The sequence below is a fragment of the Podarcis vaucheri genome (genome assembly GCF_965113315.1).
Source record: "Podarcis vaucheri genome assembly, chromosome: 15".
Classification (NCBI taxonomy): Eukaryota; Metazoa; Chordata; class Lepidosauria; order Squamata; family Lacertidae; genus Podarcis; species Podarcis vaucheri.
The window spans coordinates 8,611,208-8,627,504 of NC_138753.1; the positions used below are offsets into that span (position 1 = coordinate 8,611,208).

The 16,297-nt window shown below is 45.2% G+C and overlaps 1 protein-coding gene across 4 annotated transcripts in view; it reads right to left on the reverse strand.

Annotated features, from left to right (window-relative positions):
• AKAP1 (A-kinase anchoring protein 1) overlaps positions 1-16,297 on the reverse strand; it is a 44,315-nt gene that overhangs the window by 17,130 nt on the left and 10,888 nt on the right. The gene's annotated exons all lie outside the window — the stretch shown is intronic.

Below are 16,297 nucleotides of genomic sequence, written 5' to 3' on the forward strand. Positions count from 1 at the left end.
GAATGTTGGGTATTAAAGCAGAAACAGCCAACATACTGGCCTACGTAATATAGGAAGAGTTTGCTGGGTTGGGCCAATGGTCCAGCATCCTATTGTCACAGTGGCCAACCAGATGCCCCAAGGGGGAGCCCACAAGCACAAACCCAAGTGCAAGAGCCCTCTCCCCACCTGCGATTCCCAGCAACCAGTACAGTGGTGCCCCGCAAGACGAATGCCTCGTAAGACGGAAAACCCGCTAGACGAAAGGGTTTTCCGTTTTGGAGGTGCTTCGCAAAACGAATTTCCTATGGGCTTGCTTCGCAAGACGACAATGTCTTGCGAGTTCCTGCTGGTTTTTTTCCCTCCCCCCCCTTTTTCTAAGCCGCTAAGCTGCTTATCAGCTGATCCGATCAGCAGATAAGCCGCTAAAAGCCGCTAATAGCGCTAATCCGTCAATGGGCTTGCTTCGCAAGACGAAAAAACCACTAGACGAAGAGAATCACAGAATGGATTCTTTTCATCTTGTGAGGCACTACTGTATTATCCAGAAGAATACTGCCTCCAACCGTGAGGGTGAATGGACTACAACTCCCATCAGCCCCAGCTAGAGTGGCCAAAGGCCAGAGATGTTGGGAGTTGTAGTCCAACAGCTTCTGGAGGACACCACTATATTAAGGAACTTTCTGCCTCCCCGCATAACTGAGCCCTCCTGCTGAACACTTGGACTACTTCTTTCGAATCACAGACAATATGCATCCCTACCTTTAACCATGAAATATGCACCATCAACATATGCAAGCAGAGGAAATCACCCACCGGAAGAAAATCTGTGCTGCAAACACCTGGTTTGATATACCGTGCTGGTCACCTTTCCACAATCTTCCTTCTCAAGTGCACCCCCCCCCCAATGCTCTGCCCAGTAGCCCCTGATCTTCATTTTGATCTCAAGACCATAAAGATCACATGATGGATTATTCTCTTTTGGTTTACAGGAGCAAAAATGTTTATAGTTGCAGATAAGGATCTCAAATACAGCAACATGCATCAGAGATGTTCGTCATAGATCCACAACAGAACAGAACAACACACACAGAGAGAGAAGCTTTTTGTTGCACTGAATGTTGTACAACAAACTGTATGGCACAAGAAAGGCTGAACAACAGGGGACATGTTGTGCATCAGCTGCCATCTAAAATAAATTCGGAAATCCCTGCCTTCATGAGAATCAGGGCTAAGTCCTACTCAGAGGAGACTCAATGGAATTAATGGACCCAATTTACTCATGCCCATTAATTTCCGTGGATCTACCCCTAACAGGAATATTCCACAGTCAAGATAAGTGACAAAAATTGAGGTTCACGTTGTATTCTGCCCAACCTGTTACTTGAGCAAGAGCTCCCCTCGAGTTATAAAAAGACAAGGCTGGCATTCCTTTCCTTAACAGAGGAGAATCTGCGGGCCTTGTGGCTGGAATGTCAGGGGTAAACAGCTGCCCATTCAGAGAGCTGCTTGCTGCAGAACACTCTCACAGTTTACATTGGCAGCCAGCAGAGTTTGGGTGTCTCCAAGGGCACGGACTCGTCCTCCCAAGGTTGGAAGTGTATAACCAGGAATATCAGCTCTAAGGTCTAGTTCTCAGAGAAGTGGGGCAAGCCTGTGTCCCGGCTGCACCCCTCAGACTTGGAGCGGGGAGGCTTACGTGTCAGAACGATCTTCCATACAAACTAAATACACTCCCTGCATGCAAAAAGCCTGCATGTGGGGAAAGAGCCTGACCCGCTCTTTTTCTGCATGCAGAGGACGAGGTCTTTGTTGCTCTATGACCCCAACCCAAAAGTCTGGAGGGGTACAGCACAGACACAGGTTTGCCCCACTTCACTGGGAAACAGGCTATGATGACAACGTGCTTATGGAGTTTTCTAAAAAGATTCTCTCTCTCTCACGCAGAAGAAAATCTGAAGGGATTTCTTCTACTGCTATTTAATGATGATGGCATCTTGAGGGCTTTCCAGAATTAAGAAAGCAGAAGGTAAGCTGAGTGAGAGACATGCGAAGCATGCGAGGAGGGCGAGGGAAGAAGTCTGCATTGAGACAAAGCAGGTACGAAGCCCTGATCTGAGCTGCTGGAGGAACAATCTGGGCTTTAAAAAATAAATTAAAAATTGCTTGTAACATTCCAGTTTATTAATTATTATTATTATTATTATTGAGTCAATGAGGACTGGTGATTCCCAAGACACAAGAGCCTCTCATTTGTGAATTATCCACCAAAGTTGGGCTTTTTCCAGCAATTTTGTCAGGACTCAGGTTCTCAGAAGCCAAAGGCAGGCTCTCCCCTTATGTGTGATGAAGCATTCAAGAGCAAAGCAACCCACTTACCCATCCCCCTTTGGAGATGCTGGGAATAAAACTGAGCAACCAAAAGAAGAAGAGCTAAAGCAGCTTTAAGTTTATAAACCATCTGCAGCTGAAGGCTTGGGAGCGCATCACAGCGCATGAACATGAAAGGAGCCCAACAAGATCAGGCAGATGTCCTTCTAGTTCATCATCTCTCCCACAGGTCAGCCAGATATAACAGAATCATAGCACTGTAGAGCTGTAAGGGACCACGAGGGTCATCTAGTCCAACCCCCTGCAATGCAGGAATGTTTTGCCCTAAGTGGGGCTTGAACCCACGACCCTGAGATTAAGAGAGGCTCGTGCTCTACCAACTGAGCTATCTCATGCCTCCAGGAAGCACACAACAAGCGAAGAAGATAGATGACAGCCCTCTCCCATTGCTGTCCCCCCCCCCATCTTCTGAGTTTCGGAGATATTCTGCCACTGAACATGGAGGTTCCATTAATCACGATGGCCAGCAGCATGAAACAGATCTCTAATGATAAAAGATTGGGCACTAATAACATTCAATTCTGCAAAGTGTAGATTTGCATTCAGGACTGCAAGAGGACAGAAGAGGCAGCAGCAGCTGTTCAAAAATAAAAGAGTGCCAAGACATTTAGGACAGGGGTGGGGAACCACTTGCTCTCCAGATGCTGCTAGAACTACAACTCCCATGCTGGCCAGGGCTGACGGAGTCCAACAAAATCTGGAGGGCCACGGATTCAACCCTGATCTTACAAAAACTTACACTGCATATTCTTGTTTCTAATTAAGGGAGGTGGGCAAGGAGACACTTACAATGCCTCCCCAGCTCACTATTCAGCCAACTTTCTAGAAACTTCACTAGAAATCACCCACAACAGGACTAGAAACTTGGCATGGGGCAGTGGGGTGGGATTCTATATGCATGCAAAAGGTGCTGCGATTCCCCAAGAAGTAGCTGTGTTGCCCTGCACCAGCCTCTGCTCTTCCCCTATTGTGCTGCTTCTCTCCCTACTTTCCAAACACCCTTGCTTACAAGGGAATTTAAAATTCCAAGTGTCAGGTATATCTGGCTTGCAATGATACTCAAGAGTGCATTAACAGCATCCTGCATTGCAGAGGGTTGGAATAGTTGACCCTCGGGATCCCTTCCAACTCTACAATTTAGGATTCTACCTGTGGGCCTTCGATGTGGTTGGACTACAGTTCCCATCATCCGTGATCACAGACCTTAGGGGCTGGGGCTGATGGGAGCTGAAGTACAACAACAGGTTCCCACCTACCCAGGTGAATGAACTAAATATAGCACCGGGAGAAGGAAAACCTGTGTCCAAGTTTAAATCACAGTGGTCAAGGAGTGTGTAGAAATACTCCTCTCTAAGGCAGCAAATATATATGTATACCTGATCTCGTTTTTTGACAGAATTACAAGCCTGGTAGATGAAGGGAACGCAGTGGATGTAGCCTACCTTGATTTCAGCAAGGCATTTGACAAGGTGCCCCATGATATTCTTGTAAAGAAGCTGGTAAAATGCGGTCTTGACTATGCTACCACTCAGTGGATTTGTAACTGGCTGACTGACCGAACCCAAAGGGTGCTCATCAATGGTTCCTCTTCATCCTGGAGAAGAGTGACTAGTGGGGTGCCACAGGGTTCTGTCTTATTCAACATCTTTATCAACGACTTGGATGATGGACTCAAGGGCATCCTGATCAAATTTGCAGATGACACCAAACTGGGAGGGGTGGCTAACACCCCAGAGGACAGGATCACACTTCAAAACGACCTTGACAGATTAGAGAACTGGGCAAAAATAAACAAGATGAATTTTAACAGGGAGAAATGTAAAGTATTGCACTTGGGCAAAAAAAATGAGAGGCACAAATACAAGATGGGTGACACCTGGCTTGAGAGCAGTACATGTGAAAAGGATCTAGGAGTCTTGGTTGACCACAAACTTGACATGAGCCAACAGTGTGACGCGGCAGCTAAAAAAGCCAATGCAATTCTGGGCTGCATCAATAGGAGTATAGCATCTAGATCAAGGGAAGTAATAGTGCCACTGTATTCTGCTCTGGTCAGACCACACCTGGAGTACTGGGCACCACAATTCAAGAAGGACACTGACAAACTGGAACGTGTCCAGAGGAGGGCAACCAAAATGGTCAAAGGCCTGGAAACGATGCCTTATGAGGAACGGCTAAGGGAGCTGGGCATGTTTAGCCTGGAGAAGAGGAGGTTAAGGGGTGATATGATAGCCATGTTCAAATATATAAAAGGATGTCACATAGAGGAGGGAGAAAGGTTGTTTTCTGCTGCTCCGGAGAAGCGGACACGGAGCAATGGATCCAAACTACAAGAAAGAAGATTCCACCTAAACATTAGGAATAACTTCCTGACAGTAAGAGCTGTTCGACAGTGGAATTTGCTGCCAAGGAGTGTGGTGGAGTCTCCTACTTTGGAGGTCTTTAAGCAGAGGCTTGATAACCATATGTCAGGAGTGCTCTGATGGTGTTTCCTGCTTGGCAGGGGCTTGGACTCGATGGCCCTTGTGGTCTCTTCCAACTCTATGATTCTATGATTCTATGATTCTATATAATATTCCTCTCTAAGGCAGCAAATATATACCGTATTTTTTGCACCATAACACTCACTTTTTTCCTCCTAGAAAGTAAGGGGAAATGTCTGTGCGTGTTATGGAGCGAATGGGGTTTGGTGGGCACAATAGCACCAGCTCTCTTTGGAAGTTGTTTTTTTCTCCGCCCAATTCCTCCTTTACGTGCTGCAGAATCAGAACACACAAACCCTGCAGTAAGCGGATCCATATAAGGGCCGAAACAAAGTAGTGGCGCAGGGTTTTTAAGGGGCGGACAAGGCAGCTCTGCCTAAGATCTGAGAAGGGAAGAAGTTGGCTGGTGTTCACTTCAGCACACACATACATGGCAAGCTGCTGTGTTGCACATGCTGGCATCGTTCCCAAGCCTGGGATGGGATTCCAGTTTCGTCAGTAGACTCAAGGATTCTGCACTTGGCAAATGCACAAACGCATGGAACACCCATTTGCTGGTGCATTATCTCCTGGGGTGAAAGGGTTGAAACCTTCCCCAGATTCAGGTCAGACCCATCAAAGTGCTTTTAAATTAAAACCCAAACACTAGGAGACAGGAGGCACCAGCGTCGCGTTCTGCAGCCACAACAGTGTCCTTGAGGGCTCCAAAAGCTTCTGAGCTCCGTCTCCCCTCTAAACTCGCTGCTCCTTTGGTGGTTACTTTTTTCTCCCATAAAAATTACACAAAAGGGGAGGAAGTTGGGAAAGCAATGCTCTTTCCCTCCTCCTCTTTCAGCTCTACAGGCTTATCAGGGCTCAGAAATTCTATTCATTCTGACCGTCACACAGAACGTGCAGAAATGCAAAATTTGTATGTTTGTGTGCAATCCTTCCCTCTGTCAGCGGGGAGGACTGATCTGGGGAAAAGGTGAAAGATGTGACCAGAGGGAGCAAGTACCCACAACACTTGCTCCAAAACCCAAATTTGTCCATGAGCCTTTGGCAACCCCTGAACTAAGGGGATCAGTATCATGAATTCTGCATACACTGTCTGGCTCTCATTCACACAGTCCACAGACAAAAATGATTAGCCACACTACCGTTAAGTTTCCAAAGAACTTTGGCAGGAGTTTAAGAGAAAGGGGCTTACGTATTTTCTGGAACTGGGAGGTGAAAATATCCAAGAAACTAGTCCTTGTTGAGACTGGATAGCTCATGGGCTTTGGAATGGGAGATGAGAGAGGGATGCCAGAAGACTGCATTTGTACCACAAAGTGCCAAGACAATAGTGAAATGTTAACAAGTTTGTATTCTTTCATCTCCCTGGATTAAGGCTATTTGCACTCTGCATTTAATTGCATAAAACACCATGTTTCTAGTCCTCAGTAATGAGATGGTAGGTCGAACCAAGAGCCAGAGGAGCAAAAAAAAAAGAAAAAGAAAAGAAAAAGAAAAAGCCCGGAAGGAAGCAAGAGGTCGACATAGTGGGTGTAGAGAAGATTCTCAATAGGAAGCACCTTTAAAATTTCACAGCCTTCTCCCCCTAATCACATAACGATATAATTGTGTAATGCAGTGGAATTAGAAGGATGTGCGACACAGTGTCAGGGAATGCAGCCACCAGGGTGAAGAGGCATGCCGGATAGGACCCGGTTGCATTAAAAACTGAAGTCACAGGGGCCGGGGAATTTTTTCCACGCTAAAAATAGCCAAAGGGCATATGAGCTGCCTTATAAGCCCACACAGAAGCTGGAGATTCCAGAAGAGATAAAGCTAACTTGGTACGCTAGCTTTTGTTATGTTTTTTGGGGGGAAGCGGACTTCCTATTTCTCAGGTGAATCCATATTTTGGAACAAGGCAGCTACAAATAACTTGCAAGGTCAGAGAACAGAGTCCGGTCTTTCTCTAGGATTTCTACTTGGGCAGCTGGAGAATCATCTGCATTCAATCGAACCAGCACGAAGAACAGCTAACTTCAGCCGCTTTGACAACATTAAGAGGAGAAGCAAAACGGAGGAAAGGGAGAAATTAGTTGGGCTCCGCTTCTGAAGTGGGGATTGTGGTACAAATGGAGCCCTTGCCCTCAAAAGTTCAGAGGCACAGATTTTACTTCTATTTAAAATGTTTACGAACCATGTATTTTCATTAAAAAATTGTCACAAGGAGGCACGCGAAACAGGAACTCAAATCCAGAATTACAACTGCTCAGCAAAATGGCAACTAAAACAAAATAACACCTTTAATAATAATAATTTATTATTTGTACCCCGCCCATCTGGCTGGGTTTCCCCAGCCACTCTGGGCGGCTTCCACAAAGACCAAAAATACACTAAAATGTCACACATTAAAAACTTCCCTGACCACCTTTTGAGCTCCTCTCACATAAAATAGGTCTTAGCACATATTAGTAGATGGGTGGAGGGGGAGGAAGAGACAAATTGTGGCAGAAAAACATGGTTTCCAGGTGGGAGAGACACTATTGGGGCGAAGCAGGTGAGAGAAAGGCTCACCTGCTGCCCAGGATATTAGGATGCTGCCACTGCACCCATGGCACGGGGTTGTAAAATGGAGGAAAGCTGGAGAATTATTTGGGTTTTTTTAATTAAAAAAGCCAGACTCTTGCCACTGAACTTGTACCCTGCTACTGACTGTGTAAGCCGCAGGCCGTGCCCAACAACAGCATTATTTGGGGACTAAACCGAGAGTTAGGTGTACTTTGCCCTGAATTATACAAATAAAAGCACTCTGGCATTAAAGCAAACAAGGAGAAGCACCCAAGACAGCAATGGAGGACAGCAAACACAGCAGCCGAGGCTGCGGTAAACCCGTTTGCCTTTAAAAGGGTACCACGAGACTGTTGCATTTGCTGCAATTTAAACAGAAACCTCCACAGAAATTGGGCTGGTAGAAAAAAAAAAAGTTCAACATGCTCATCCTTCTACACCTTGGAAAGTAAAGGGAATGGTATCTCTTAAATCAGTCAGCAGAAGATCTCAGTGTGTAGACAATACTGGGCTTGATGCACCAATGGTAGAGGGAGGTGGAGAGCCACCGGTGGATTTATTAGCCACAGCGGTGAGATAGAACTTCCATATTCACACCAAGGACATTTCTGATTGTCACCTGCTGGAAAGCCGTGTTCAGGGGAGGGCTGCCGTATTCATGCCCTGCCTGCAGGCTGTCAAGAGACAATTGGCTGGTCACTGGAGCAAGTCAACTGCTGGACTAAGTGGACCTGATCCAGCAGCGCTCTCATGTTGTTCACATGCTAGAATTATAGAATGGTCAAGTTGGAAGGGACCCCGAGGGGCTTCGACTCCAACCCTCTGCAATGCAGGAATCTCAACTATAGCATCCATGACAGATGGTCATCCAACCTCTGCTTAAAAACCTCCAAGGAAGGAGAGTCCACAACCTCCGGAGGGAGACCATTCCACTGCCAAAAAGCCCTTACTATCAGAAAGGTCTCCACGATGAGTAGTCTGAATTTCCTTTCTTGTAATTTGAAGCCCTTGGTTCGAGTCCTACCCTCCAGAGCAGGAGAAAACAAGCCTGTTCCCTCTTCCATGTGACAGCCCTTGAGATATTTGAAGATGGCTACCATATCTCCATCTTCTAATATCTCAAGAACCCAGAGTTTGGGAAAGATGGTTATATCAGTGGAAGACTTGCGGTGATTAGCAGAGGCAACCAGAACAAGGAAGTTTAGATTTTTCGGTGATCCTATCTGCCCTCACAAGACTGTGAGAGGAGGCACACACAAAGCAAACAAATCAAGTGCCAACTTTATTCGGGAAACAACGGAAGACATTTCTGTTCTGACAAGCTTTCTCAGGTGGATAAAGGGGGCTTTGCCACGAGCATCTACTTGTTAGGGTTTCAGTATTGCTTTAAATATATCTGGTTTTGTAATTTTAACTATTTCAATAATCTTAGGTGTAAATTACCTTGAGAAGGTTGCTTAGAAGGCAATTAAAAAAAGGATGGTGATGACAATTTAACACTTTTATTTTCACTAGAGATGAAGCCCAAAAGTGTTTCTGGCAAGGCATGAGCCTCTGTTGATCTGGGACCAGCCATCTGAACACAGAACACAACGCAGGGTTCCCTGAGCTGTCGACAGCTTTGATGAAGCTGAAGTGAGTCAGAGCATTTTATTTTTTTTAAGGCAGCTTTCTTCACCAATCCAGAAGGACAAGCTCAAGACAACTGATTTAAGTCCTTAATGCATCTCGAGCAGCTAAATGAACCATGAAATCCCAATGCTCACAATTGACTTCATTCATGTATTCAAAAGAAACTAGAGCTAGGGGATGGGTGGAAAAATTAGGAGACGTACACAAATAAGGACCCAGCTGGCTCAGACCATCTGATAATGGAGAACTTGTGGCTGTGTTCAGATGCTGCTGGGCTAACAACTTCAACCATGAGCTGCAAAATCGAATAAGCTGTATCAAAGGAAGATGGAGCTTCAGAACCCAGGAACAGTCTACCACACTTCCACCTCAAGCTTCTCCAGCTGGGGCATAAAATAAGTGTAGATGTCTGGTTGACCTTTCCCCTGCAGCCCTGCTTAGGAAGTCACCACTACTCACCATCCTCATGCTCTCAGTTGTTTTTGGTACACACTGCCAGATTTGTCTCAAAATACATTCCACGCTACACCAGAAATAGGCAAGGCTACAGCAACCAAGCTAAGCCCTTGCCATGACTTAGAAGAATCCTTCCCACAATGCCAAGGATTTCATAGGAAGACTGTGAGCACGCAGTCGCCAAAGGCGAGTAAGAAAACTGCACCAGACAACCAGGCAAGGCTGTCTAAAGACAGAAGGAATAGGCTCTTAATACTGCTTTTCCATGAAACTGCGCCCCAACAAACCTTACAGCAAGACAAACATGGAAACAAAGAATATTAAAAAAAACTTACTGAAAATATAAGAGCGTTACAGAAAGCCAAACGCAATCACTACCAGAAGACTAGTAAAAACGTAAGAGCGTGAGCACATCAAAAGCCTTGGGCAATGTGTGGGAAGGGATCTGGCTCAGTGGAAGTGCCTCTGCTTTGCATGCAAAAGGTCTTAGGTTCAATCACAGGCATCTTCAGGTAGGGCTAGAAACAGCCCCTTGCCTGAAATTCTGGAAAGCTGCTACCAGTCAGTGTCAACAACAGATGGACCAAGGACTCAGTAGAAGGCAGCTTCCTGTGTTCCCATCACTTATCTGTCCAGTTGGTTCCTGAGACCGCTCACTTCTTATAGCCACCCTACCAACCCTGCTCACCAAGCCCAACATACCCATTGCTTTTTATAAGTAAGTAATTTTTTAAAAAAATCACATTCTTGCCGGGGGGGGGGGGCAAGTGGGGAGAGGCACTCCGGGCAGCAGACAGTTCTCTGTCCTTGCACAAATGGAGCAAGGGCAAATTCAAGCTGGCCATGTGGCACCCGACAAGACAAAAATGGCAATTTGCAAAAATTCTAGAAATATTTGCGAGTCTAGGCACAGTCAATGATTTACATGCCCTTCCCGTGCATTGGGGGGAGAGGAGCCAAGCAGAGGATCGTGTTTTCACTTGTCCAGAAGGAAGTCTCCCTATGGGAAATGGGATAATAAGATTCCAGGCGGGTATCAGCCGTGTTTGGTCTCTTTTTGGGCAAAGCACTGCAACAAGGAGTGGGGGGAACCTTGTGGCCTTCTAGATGTTGCTGAACTCCCATCGGCCCCTGTCAACATGGCCAACAGTCAAGGCTGGTGCGAGATGGGAGTCCTGCAATAGGTCCCCCATTTCAATAAAAACATATCAAGAGCCCTGCTGGATCAGAGATCCATCTAATCCACTCTTCTCAAAGTGGCCCAACCATATGCCCCCAAGGGAAGCCCACAACCAGGATCCGAGTGCAACAGCACACACCCCACTTGTGACTGTGAGCAACTGGTACCCAGAGGATTGTGCCAGTGTGCTATGTTCTGCCTCCAACAGTGGAATAGCACACAGTGAGTGCATCAGCGCAATCTTCCACACATTTGCCTAACCCCCCTTCGAAGCCATCCGTTGGTCTCCATCACTACATCCCATGGGAGCAAATTCTGAAACTTCCAGTGTTAGAAACTCAGATATACAAGCTGGGGGCCAAATGGCTCTTTAAACCAAGATTGCAGTCACCCAAAAAGGAATGCCATTTTGGGGCAAGACAGCTCTAAAGTCTTATTTTTCAAATGACTGACTGACTGTGATAGATTTTCAGCTAAATATCTAGCTAGTTGAAGATGACAACCTTGAGCTGTGTTAAGAACGTTGAGAAATTAAAGAAGAAAAGTCACCTTATCCAGGGACAGTCTGCATGTATGTTTCTTCTTATACTATTTTTCTTAATAGTGACACAGACCACTCATAATGTAAGAATATTCTTCACAACTGTGAGGAGGGGGCAAGTGAAGACAAGTGACAACAGTGAACTATAACGTTGTTCGCTGCTTGTGCTCAAGCTGCACAAAAAAAGCGTTTTGGTTCCTGAAATTCATTCCGATTGTGCAGATAAAATGGGACACATAGAATTCTACAGGAGAGGGTATTAGTGTGTGGAAAACAGTCGCGACCCAATGATTCCCAGGCATGCACCTCCAGAGGTGGAGGTGCCAGGCGCCATCCTGTGACCCAGGCATCTTCCCCTGGTCGCAAATGGCCAAGAGCCAAGTGCAAAATGCGCCAACCACACACGGTGCTAAGCAGTACTTCCCTTTACCTGTCCTGTATCTCCCAATAGGTGGGACATACTTGGTGGCAGAGTTCTTCACAGAGGTCATGCCATCTTCCCTTTTACATCCTAGGATTCAGACCATCATGGAAAACAGGGACGCCGCTGTGCTGGGACCCACAAATCCCACATAAGTTAGCACTTGCACAGAGTTGACATAAAACAGATGCTGCATGAGGTGTTTGCTGCATTTGGGGAATGGACTACCCCCAGGGATATGGACTTCCCGGGAAATTTAGAACTGGGAATTTTTTTTTTGCCGACTCTTAAGAATGAACCAAGATCCAACTTATATTTCGTAAGCAAAACCAACAGCAGACTTACGGCATTTCACACTTGGTGCTATCTGAATCTCAAAATGTTTTGCCAATTAGCCAGAGGTAGATGAATCAACGGATTCCATTAGGAAGCCTTCCATGCAGAGTGCACTTAAACCTCAGTCCTACACATGCTTATCTGGGAATAATTGGCACATAAATAAGCCGCAGTGTCTTCAAAATAAACAGCCACAGGATTGTACTGTCAGTGAGGTCTAAATGTTATATTCTGATTCAAGTTCCTTTTATTGGAGGACTTGTAAATATTTTAAGACATGGCAACTCAATGCTACCCACTTGTCTTAATATAGAGCTTAAGGGGGGGAAATGGAAAGCAACGTAGACCATTTTGGCAGGCCTAATTTTAGCAAGCCTGAAGCACTGGAGAAGCGGGTTCTTCCTAGAGGGGGAAAAATGGTAAAAAACACTTTCCTGTCAAATTTGGCTATGGCTATTTTCCATTCTAGTTGCCCAGTTTGATTAGCATTGCACTTGTTTTATTTTGCCACTAATTTTATAAAAGCCTGCATTTCTAAAATTAGAGAATGGAAGAGAGGATCAGAAGTATTGCAAGAGGGGAAACGAATCTGGATCATTTGTTTAGAAAACGTGTTCCACCACACATCACAGACTGCCTCGTACCCAAGGACTCCTGTTTAGCTTTAAGGCAGCCAACAAAAGATCACCTCTACCACCACCCTCTGTTTGTTTGTGCTGATAAGTATGCAAGCTTGTGAGCAGCACAGAACACCTGCCAAGACAACGGACCAGGCACTTTCTTCACTATAGCAAGGTTAATAAATAACTATTTCTTCAGTAGTTCCAGGTAGATAACCCTTTGATCAACCTGCTTAGAAATTAAAATGCAGGAAAGGCATACACCCATCAGGCTGAAAAGTGTTGAAATAACAACAACAACAACAACAACAACAATAATAATAATAATAATAATTTATTTATTTATACCCCACCCACCATCTGGCTGAGTCTCCCCATGTGTTTACTTCCCCTCCTGCCAGGTATCACTTCATAGCCCATGCATTCTCCAATGATGGGTGGTTCTAAAGGTGTAAAGGCTTGGTGGGGAAGGGAAAATTGGGAGGGGAAAGCCAACCTGCCCCCTATATTTTTTGGAAACAAGAAAGGAAAATAAACTGGGAAGACTGAACACACTGGAATAGCACCTGGCTGCATGCACAAGATCCCGGGTTCAACCCCCTTAACTCTCCAATTAAAAAGATCAGCTGCCCAAGACCTTCAGTCAAGACTGACAGACAATCAGAGTGGGCAACCCTGGTCTACAAAACCAAATTGTCTCACTTCCTAGGCTCTATATAATAGGGGCTCCTACTAGGATAATACAGTTTTTGCAGACAGGGGGGGAGTGGGGGTGATAAATAGAAATTTTAATTTATGATTTCATTTTGTATGCCACTTCTCCCAACATCAGTGCTTCCAATGTGGCTCATTTTGGAAACTGATTTGTCTTTCTGTTTTCTATAGGCTGCCTCTCAAGATGTCTTCACCAAACCTGGCACAGGGGTTCCTGAACCAAGGGCAGCAGTCGTTGTCTATGTCTGGATACCAGCTGCCAATCTGAATCCAGATGGCGAACTCAGTTGTGACTTTGGTGTGACTTCACCTAATTTTTGGCATGGCAGGTCCAAACTCACTAATTGCACTATCCCTTTTTAAATAATTTGTTGTTGTTGTTGTTTCTACAAATTACTGGGCAGCGACAGGCATTCCCCAATAGTAAGCATGTGAACTACATTTGGAGCACATTATTTCTCCCAAAGCATCCTGGGAACTGCACTTTTTTTCCAGGGCTGCTGGAAATTGTAGTCCTGTGAGAGGGAAATTACAGTTCATGGGATTGCTTCTTTGTGGGAGATAATATGATTCAAATGCACTTTAAAATTATATTGCATATGCAGCCGAAATGCTGATTCATGTCAAAACAGAATGGGTTTTACTCAAGAGTAGAACCACTGAAAATAATGAACATGTTAGGTCTATTAATTTCAATGGATCTACTCCAAGTAAAACTTAACTCAATACTGCCACACGTAACAATCCAAATAAATAATTCATTTTGATAACCTAGAGCATGCGTCAGTGAGAAAATGACACAATTTCACTGGAGTGCAGAGAGAAAGGAAGAGAAAAATTATATATAGATGCCACAAAAAGTAAATTTTACTAAATCTCCCTTTGAGCAAGCTTCTAGGCCTCATTGATTTATTTTTTTAAAAAACCATTTACAAGCCTGAGGACGTCCTGGGGAAAACTTCAGGTGGCAGAGGTAAGACCCCAGCAAGTCAGGTAGGGTAGATATAATGTTTATGGCACCCAGGGCCTTTTGTGTCACACCCTCAAACTTATTGCAAACACACCCTTGAGTCAGAGACTGGGGTTCCACACCCCACAAAAGCTCCTTGTTATCAACCAGCAGAAGGCGTCAAGTGAGAGATCTACGAGAAGTCTGCCCATTTACTGCACTGCAGAGAATCCAGATTCGCTGCTCACTCAATTAACTTAGTACAGGGTTTATCTTTCAAAAACCAAACAAAACTTTAAACGCAACGTTTCGCACGTAACAACTCAGCCAAGGACTTAGTTCAAACACAGGCAGCAAAGTAAAAACTTTCCCCTCTTCCTACGGAGAGCAAGCGCATCATTAAAGCAATTCCAGACCAGGCAGAGCTGCTCTATCAGACACACCCCTCTCGGCTTTGAAGTTCTTTCACTCCGGTTTTTTTATGATTATGAGGAGGGAGGGGCATGCTTTCCCTTTGCTACCACTAGTCAAGCTGCTGATTTGCAAGGGGGAGGGGGGAGAGAAAGTTAAGGCCACAAAAAAATCACCTAAAGGGGAACTCTTATGGGATCAATTTATTTTGGATGCAAGACTCTACAGGCTTCTGAGCTACACAGAACCTATCCCTGGGGCAGTTAGAAGTCTCGGCTTCTGGGTGAACCAAGGTCACTGAATGCAAAGTGTTGAGAGAGAGATATTAATCACGAACTAATCAAGTGTGATGGGCCACAGGTGCAATTACAGGTCCCTCTGAGCCAATAGAAGGCCTAAACTTCACAGCTTTGATTAGTCCGGCTGCTCTGACATCACATAGGGCTCCTGCAAGACTTGAGCCACAGCCAGCTGCTTTGGGGCAACAGGGCTTCTGACTTCAGAGGCTCAGGAACAATTGCAGGCTTCAGAGGATGGTTTAACAATCAATGCCTCCTTCCGGGAAGTCCGGGAATTGTAGCTCTGTGAAGGGAACAGGGCTCTCCCTAGAAACCCTCAGCACCCTTCACAAACTACAGTTCCCAGATTCACTAAGGGAAGCCATGGCCGCAGCCCAATACTGCTTTAAAGGAATACTGCAGGTTGGGTCCCAGAGCAGTTAAGCTGCCTGCCCTGCAACCAACTGGCTATATTTTGTCCTTTTATTTGGCCAATTACCATTCTCTGGTCTTTTAAATGTGTCAGTGGGAAGACGGTTATTGGTTTGTTTTCATTTATTATGCATTTTACATCTTCATTTTGCACTTTTATGTTGCAATCTTTGGGTGAAGGGTGGTATAACAATTTAATTTAGAACAATCTTTAAAATGGGAACAATGAGCGTTTAAGGCAGAAAAGGATGCACACATTAAAAGCAACAATATAGCTCAGACAGTGGAGCAAAAGACTCTTGATCTCAAGGTTGCAGGTTTGAGTCCCACGTTGAGCAGAAAGATTCCTGGATTGCAGGAGGTTAGACTAGATGACCCTGGGGGGGGTCTCTTCCAACTCTATGATTTTATGATTCTGTTCAGCAAGCTGCAATTATTTTCTGCGTCACGAAAAAAAGAGAAGACAAATCCTTGCAGGGCTCTCCTACCTATGGACTTTGAAGCAAAACACAACCCTCTCCAGGTGGGGAATCTACCAAACGCTTTGAATCACCAAACACCTTGTGAACTAAAAGCACAGGAGGCGACTCCGTTTTAGTGTCTGAGGTCCGCACCAGTCCAAGTGTTAGGACAGGAATGTGGAGAACAAGCAAGCACACCACAGATTTAAAGCACGTTACTCGCCCCCTCAAATAACTGGGTACTGGGAACTGTAGCTTTGTGAGAGGTGGTACTACAGTTCCCGGCACCCTTAAGAAACTACGGTTCCCAGAATCATTTGGTGTGAGGGTAAGTCACAGGCTTTAAATGTACACACACAGCCTCTTTCTCAGTGTATTGGAAAGCCAAATGGGGAGGGCGGGAGCCATGTGTCCCATTTCAAGTGTCAAAGAGAAAGGGCAGGACAATAGTCTTTAAAAAAATGTAATT